Consider the following 7,407-nt stretch of genomic DNA (forward strand, 5'->3'; position numbering starts at 1 on the left):
AAAAGTAATAGACAGTCAATGTAAATAAGTTAGCCTCGATCACCATACCGAATGAATGATGAATCATTCTACATAACATGTGTGATGAATCCGCTTTGTGGGATAATATGCACTTCTAGGCAAGCCAGACTTATTTATTTTTGCGACATATTTTAACGAATCTAGTAAATAAATAGCTAGTTTCACTAAAATATTTAGTTTGAACGCTAATAGGAGTGTCTTCGGTGTCACACATTATCCAGAATTAGAGCTAGCTAGCTAAAACATATATAATGGACTAAGTGTGTGAAGGAAATATGCCCTAGAGGCAATAATAAAGTTGTTATTTATATTTCCTTATATCATGATAAATGTTTATTATTCATGCTAGAATTATATTAACCGAAAACTTAGTACATGTGTGAATACATAGATAAAACAGAGTGTCCCTATTATGCCTCTACTTGATTAGGTCATTAATCAAAGATGCTTAAGTTTCCTGACCATAGACATGTGTTGTCATTTGATGAACGGGATCACATCATTAGAGAATGATGTGATGGACAAGACCCATCTGTTAGCTTAGCATTATGATCGTTTAGTTTTATTGCTATTGCTTTCTTCATGACTTATTCACATTCCTCTGACTATGAGATTATGCAACTCCAAAATACCGGAGGAACACTTTGTGTGCTATCAAACGTCACAACGTAACTGGGTGATTATAAAGATGCTCTACAGGTGTCTCTGATGGTGTTTGTTGAGTTGGTATAGACCAAGATTATGATTTGTCACTCCGAGTATCGGAGAGGTATCTCTGGGCCCTCTCGGTAATGCACATCACTATAAAGCCTTGCAAGCAATGTAACTAATGAGTTAGTTACGGGATGATGCATTACGGAACGAGTAAAGAGACTTGCCGGTAACGAGATTGAACTAGGTATGATGATACCGGCGATCGAATCTCGGGCAAGTAACATACCGATGACAAAGGGAATAATGTATGTTGTTATGCGGTTTGACCGATAAAGATCTTCGTAGAATATGTAGGAGCCAATATGAGCATCTAGGTTCCGCTATTGGTTATTGACTGGAGATGTGTCTCGGTCATGTCTACATAGTTCTCGAACCCGAAGGGTCCGCACGCTTAATGTTCAATCACGATTTGTATTATAAGTTATGTGATTTGATGACTGAAGTTTGTTCGGATCCTGGATGAGATCACGAACATGACGAGGAGTCTCGAAATGGTCGAGAGGTAAAGATTGATATACTGGAAGGTTATATACGGACACCGGAATGGTTCCGGCAAGGTTCGGGGATTTTTCAGAGTACCGGGAGGCTACCGGAACCCCCAGGGAAAGTTAATGGGCCTAATGGGCCATAGTGGAGGAGAGGAGGCAGGCCACGGGAGGAGGCGCGCGCCCCCTTTCCCCAATCCGAATTGGACAAGGGGAGGGGCGCGGCCCCCCTCTTTCCTTCTCCCTCTCTCTCCCTTCCCCTTTCCCCCTCTCTGTTGGAAGGAAAGGGGGGGCGAATCCTACTAGGAACGGAGTCCTAGTAGGAATCCCCCCCATGGCGTGCCCCCCTTGGGCCGGCCTCCTCCTCCCTCCCTCCTTTATATACGTGGGCAGGGGGCACCCCAAAGCACAACAGTTGTCTCTTAGACGTGAGTGGTGCCCCCCTCCACAGTTTACCACCTCGGTCATATTGTCGTAGTGCTTAGGCAAAGCCCTGCGCGGATCACATCACCAATACCGTCGTCACGCCTCGTGCTGACGGAACTCCCCCATGACCCTCTACTGGATCAAGAGCTCAAGAGACGTGATTGTGCTAAACGTGTGCTGAACACGGAGGTGCCGTATGTTCGGTACTTGGATCGGTTGGATCGTGAAGTTGTTCGACTACATCAATCGCGTTACTAAACGCTTCCGCTTTCGGTCTATGAGGGTACGTGGACACACTCTCCCGTCTCGTTGCTATGCTTCTCCTAGATAGATCTTGCGTGATCATAGGAAAATTTTGAATTACTGCATTCCCCAACAGTGGCATCCGAGCCAGGTCTATGCGTAGATGTTATATGCACGAGTAGAACACAATGAGTTGTGGGCGATAATAGTCATACTACTTAACACCAACATCTTACTTTGATTCGGCGGTATTGTTGGATGAAGCGGCCCAGACCGACAATACATGACCGCGTTCATGAGACTAGTTCTACCGACGTGCTTCGCACACAGGTGGCTGGCGGGTGTCTGTTTCTCCAACTTCAGTTGAATCGAGTTTGACTACAGCCGGTCGTTGTTGAAGGTTAAAACAACACACTTGACAAAAAATCGTTGTGGTTTTGATGCGTAGGTAAGAACGGTTCTTGCTAGAAGCCCGTAGCAGCCACATAAAACTTTCAACAACAAAGTAGATGACGTCTAACTTGTTTTTGCAGGGCATGTTGTGATGTGATATGGTCAAGACGTGATGAGATATAAATTGTTGCATGAGATGATCATGTTTTGTAAAAGTTATCGGCAACTGGCAGGAGCCTTATGGTTGTCGCTTTATTGTATGAAATGAAATCGCCATGTAATTGCTTTACTTTATCACTAAGCGGTAGCGATAGTCGTGGAAGCAATAGTTGGCGAGACTACAACGATGCTACGATGGAGATCAAGGTATCAAGCCGATGACAATGGAGATCACGACGGTGCTTTGGAGATGGAGATCAAAGGCACAAGATGATGATGGCCATATCATGTCACATATTTTGATTGCATGTGATGTTTATCCTTTATGCATCTTATTTTGCTTAGTACGGCGATAGCATTATAAGATGATCTCTCACTAAATTTCAAGGTATAAGTGTTCCCCCTGAGTATGCACCATTGCTATAGTTCGTCGTGCCGAGACACCACGTGATGATCGGGTGTGATAAGCTCTACATTCACATACAACGGGTGCAAGCCAGTTTTGCACGTGCAGAATACTCGGGTTAAACTTGACGAGCCTAGCATATGCAGATATGGCCTCGAAACACTGACACCGAAAGGTTGAATGTGAATCATATAGTAGATATGATCAACGTAGAGATGTTCACCATTGAAAACTACTCCATCTCATGTGATGATCGGACATGGTTTAGTTGATATGGATCACGTGATCATTTAGATGACTAGAGGGATGTCTATCTAAGTGGCAGTTCTTAAGTAATATGATTAATTTAACTTTAATTTATCATGAACTTCGTACCTGATAGGTTTTGCATGTCTATGTTGTTGTAGATCTATGGCCCGTGCTACCATCCCCTTGAATTTTAATGTGTTCCTAGAGAAAGCTAAGTTGAAAGATGATGGTAGCAACTACACGGACTGTGTCCGTAACTTGAGGATTATCCTCATTGCTGCACAGAAGAATTACGTCCTGGAAGCACCTCTAGGTACAAGACCCGCTACAGGAGCTACTCCGGACATTATGAATGTCTGGCAGAGCAAAGCTGATGACTGATGAAGCTATGTACCTAGGGTAGGGTCATGGATCTGTCCAACATACCCTCCCCAAGGACATCTCTACAAAGAATCAGAAGCAGTCGAAGAGAAACCATCATCAACTCGGACATGAAGATGTGCTCACTCGACCACCTTTAAGACACTCGACCACCTTGAAGACACTCGACCACCAGAAGATGAGAAGCCCTCCACTCTGTAACAGTCAGGACATAAACCGTAGCTTTATGGGCATTTACACCACTTTATTGCAGACGTTACCAGTAACGCCCCTCCTTTATGAGCTTGAACCTTGTGTAACAGAGGGGAGCTGGGGTCCTGGTGTACTCTATATAAGCCGCCCGCCTCCTCTGGGACAAGGGTTCGCACTTTCTGTAGTTCACACACATATATTCAGTCGACCGCCTCTGGGCTCCGAGACGTAGGGTTGTTACTTCCTCCGAGAAGGGCCTGAACTCGTAAACTCGTGTGTACAACTCCTCCATAGCTAGGATCTTGCCTCTACATTCTTACCCCCCTACTCTACTGTCAATCTTAGAACCACGACATTTGGCACCCACCTTGGGGCAGGTGTCTTAGCGACTTGTTGGAGAAGTTGCAATTTTTCCAATCCCTTTCATCATGGTTTCAGGCAGAGGTTTGGCTAAGGGCCGCGAGATCCGTCTCGGCGCGCTCGTGTTTGTCACCGACGACTCCGCTTGGCTTCAGGAGGCACCACTCGACGCCGACGCGCTCCCCGCCCGCGGGGCGACACACTCTCGCGCGTGCGTTCACGCCGTCCTCCTGCGGCAACCGTCGACCCAGTACCAGTTGACTCCAGCGGCTTTCCCCCTCCCTGCGACCCACCGGAGCAAACGCTCCGGTTGGTCGAGGCTTCAGCGATGGGTGAAGCATGCGGTGGCCCACCAGTCGGCCACCCCTCAAGTCGCGGCGATCGAGCCTGACGAAACTCTCTACGGCCTGTTCGATCTGTCGACTGGCTCCGTAGAGACCGCATCCGAGTGCGACAGCAGCGACCCGACGGCGGAAGTTTTGATGGTCAACGGACCACGCAGTCCTCCTGGCTTCAACCGTGAAGACGGAGGCGACGGGAACGGCGATCCGTCGCGCGTTCACGAGGAGTACTACCCCGAACCCCTCTCCTCGCAGCAGAGGGAGGAACTTCGCCGCGGAAACATGGATGCATTGCATACTCCTATGGTTGGAGAAACCCCCAAGGCCCAGGCCTTGGAGCAGGCGCGCTTGGCCAATCTAGCTGAGCGCACTCGACTGGAGAACCTCCAGCGCGCGCTCGACGATCGCCCTCGGCAGCGCGCTCCCGAATCCAATCGACGCCAACCTTTTCCTCCTCCGACTCAGGTATACCGAACCCCGATCCAGAATCTGGCAACTGCCGCCCGGATAGCGGAGTCGATCCAACCCTCCCAGTCAGAAGCTGGTCGAGGCCTGGTGCAGATCCGAGCCTTGCTCCGGGCAGCGGGAGAACAGAATACGATTGTATCTCAGTCGCGGAATAGGATCCACAGCAGATCCGTGATTGCAGACACAGTTCAGTCGGCCCATAGCCCAAGATCGCCTCCGAGGCATGAGGGACGTGGGGATCGACGAGATCAGTACAGAAACCGAGAGCAGTATGATCACCGAGTCGATCGTGATGACCGCCGTCGAGTGCCCATGCCTCCCCCGAGGAGCGGGTCGTACGTGCCTCGACAACATGAAGACAGACGCCCTCACAGTGTTGGGCGAGGTGTTCCAGTCGACCCCAGGGAGCCAGGCTTTGATGCGAGATCTATTCTCGTGCAGGGCTTGGTCGACAGAAACAGAGCTCACCAAGAGGGCCATGACAGAGATCCACAAACTAGCAACAGGGTGCATGTCTCTGGTCCAGAATGCTTCAGCAGAGATATCAGAGCCGCGGTGACTCCCCCCAACTTCAGGTTGGTGTCTGGAGTTAGTAAGTTCACCGGAGAGTCCAAGCCTGACACTTGGCTTGAAGACTACCGAGTGGCTGTCCAGATTGGTGGCGGCAATGATGAAGTGGCCATGAAACACCTTCCTCTGATGTTGGAGGGCTCGGCTAGAGCATGGCTGAATCAGTTAGCGCCTGGCAGCATCTATACTTGGGAAGATCTCGCCCGAGTGTTTGTCAGGACATTCGAGGGCACTTGCAAACGGCCGACAGGTTTGACAGAATTACAGTGTTGTGTTCAGAAGCCGAATGAAACTTTGAGGGATTATATCCAGAGAGGATCACCCTACACCACACGGTAGAATATGTGTCAGATCATCAGGAAATTTGTGCCTTTAAGGAAGGCGTCAGGTATAGGGAGTTGAATATGAAATTCGGCCGGACAGGAAATATGACTCTGGCTCGGATGATGGAAATTGCCACCAAGTATGCCAATGGTGAAGAAAAAGAGCGACTCCGGAGCGGCAAGCACAAAGCAGTCGCCCACGAAGCCGGAGGAGGAAACTCCGGTCGGAAACAGAAGCGCAAGGCCGAGCCAGCTGCTCCGGGTGAAGCCTTGGCTGTGGTTGAAGGAAAGTTCAAGGGGAAGCCCAAAGGGCCATGGAGCCCCAAGAAAGTAAAAGATCGGGATGGGAATGACGTGTTGGATTTGTCGTGCCATATCCACACCACAAAAGATGAAGAAGGCAACTTCATTTACCCGAAGCACACCACTCGGCAGTGTCGCCTCCTAATCCAGCAGTTCCGAGAGAAACAGCCCAAGGAAAAGGAGAAGGAGACAGACAAGGCTGAGGATGAGGGTGAGGATGATGATGGTTATCCCCACGTGAATTCCACTCTGATGATTTTTGCTGATGTTGAGAGCAAAAGTCGATTGAAAGTCATCAACAGGGAAGTGAACATGGTCGCTTCGGTGACACCCAGTTACTTGAAGTGGTCGCAGACTGCCATTACTTTCGACCAGTCTGATCATCCAGCGCACATCGCCACTCCTGGGAGGCAAGCACTAGTGGTCGACCCGGTGGTCGAAGGCACCCGACTGACAAAGTTCCTAATGGACGGTGGCAGTGGCCTGAACATACTGTATGTAGAAACGTTGAAAGGAATGGGCATTCTGATGTCCAGACTCAACGAAAGCCATATGAGTTTCCATGGGGTCATTCCAGGCAAGAAGGCTGCATCCCTCAGTCAAATTGCACTCGACGTGGTTTTCGGTGATTCCAAAAATTACCGCAAAGAGAAGTTGACGTTTGAAGTTGTGGATTTCCAGAGTGCTTATCATGCAATTCTGGGCAGGCCAGCTTATGCACGATTTATGGCTCGACCATGTTACGTGTACCTCAAACTGAAGATGCCTGGTCCCAGAGGAGTGATCACTATCTCTGGTAACCGGAAGAAGGCAAAAGAATGCTTCCAGAAGGGCTCAAAGATCGCCAATGCCCAGATGGCCGTGGTAGAATTGCAAGAATACCAGAAAAATGCAGATCTGAGGGACTTGCTGCGAGCCAAGAAGCCAGCTACAGATTCAGCATTCCAGTCGTCTGGTGAAACGAAGTCGATTCACATTCACCCAACAGATCCCAATGCAGCTCCGACTCACATTTCAACTACACTCGACTCCAAATAGGAAGAAGCGCTCATCCAGTTCCTCCATGAGAACTGGGACATCTTTGCATGGAAGCCTTCTGACATGCCAGGTGTTCCCAGGGGACTGGCTGAGCATCGTTTGCGAGTTGACCCGAAGGTGAAACCAGTCAAAGAGCATCTTCGACGGTCAGCCGTCCAGAAAAGAAAGGCAATCGGCGAAGAGGTGGCTCGGCTTTTGGTAGCTGAGTTTATCCGAGAGATTTACCACTCCGAGTGGTTAGCCAATGTTGTCATGGTCCCAAAGAAAGATGACTCACTTCGCATGTGTATTGATTTCAAGCATATCAATCGGTCCTGCCCGAAAGATCACTTCCC

This window comes from Triticum urartu, chromosome 5 (assembly GCF_003073215.2).
Source record: "Triticum urartu cultivar G1812 chromosome 5, Tu2.1, whole genome shotgun sequence".
In the NCBI taxonomy this organism is placed as follows: Eukaryota; Viridiplantae; Streptophyta; class Magnoliopsida; order Poales; family Poaceae; genus Triticum; species Triticum urartu.